This window comes from Odontomachus brunneus, unplaced genomic scaffold (assembly GCF_010583005.1).
Source record: "Odontomachus brunneus isolate Ranch 3 - 2012 unplaced genomic scaffold, Obru_v1 Obru_scaffold_114, whole genome shotgun sequence".
NCBI classification, from domain to species: domain Eukaryota; kingdom Metazoa; phylum Arthropoda; class Insecta; order Hymenoptera; family Formicidae; genus Odontomachus; species Odontomachus brunneus.
The window spans coordinates 692,563-693,404 of record NW_022639564.1 but is presented as its reverse complement, the minus strand read 5'-3'; the positions used below and the strand labels follow the sequence as shown (position 1 = coordinate 693,404).

General features: G+C 31.2%; 1 protein-coding gene across 5 annotated transcripts in view; it reads left to right on the top strand.

Annotated features, from left to right (window-relative positions):
* Window positions 1-842, top strand: part of LOC116849387 — a 242,217-nt gene that overhangs the window by 175,846 nt on the left and 65,529 nt on the right. The window lies entirely within an intron of this gene.

Here is an 842-nt window from a genome sequence, read left to right as displayed (position 1 = left end):
AGGGAGAGAGCGATTATATTTTTTGAAAATAGTACATTAACTCTCGGTATAACATCGTAATATTGATTAATTTGTTCTTTTTTCTTTTTTTTTTTTCCTTTTATCTCCCTATGTGGAACATAGAACGTCTACAAGCCTCCTCTGTCTTATTCTGTTAGGGGCGATCGCTTTTATCTCTGCCCAGCTTTTTTCTATTTTCTCTATTTCTTTATTGACCGTTCTTCGATACCTTTTTGATAGACAAAAGCCGCCAAAATTTGTTCTATGAAAGGGAATAATTCTATTTTTGTCTTTGTCTTGTTGGAAATAAAAACAATGCTTAAGAAATAGATACAAAGTATCGATCCCGGCAAATATTACATAAACATAAGAATTATATTTTTTTAATATATATATATATATATTAAAAAAATATAATTCTTATGTTTATGTAATATTTGCCGGGATCGATACTTTGTATCTATTTCTTAAGCATTGTTTTTATTTCCAACAAGACAAAGACAAAAATAGAATTATTCCCTTTCATAGAACAAATTTTGGCGGCTTTTGTCTATCAAAAAGGTATCGAAGAACGGTCAATAAAGAAATAGAGAAAATAGAAAAAAGCTGGGCAGAGATAAAAGCGATCGCCCCTAACAGAATAAGACAGAGGAGGCTTGTAGACGTTCTATGTTCCACATAGGGAGATAAAAGGAAAAAAAAAAAAGAAAAAAGAACAAATTAATCAATATTACGATGTTATACCGAGAGTTAATGTACTATTTTCAAAAAATATAATCGCTCTCTCCCTCTCTGTCTGTATCTCTCTCTCTCTCTCTCTCTCTCTCTCTCTCTCTCTCTCT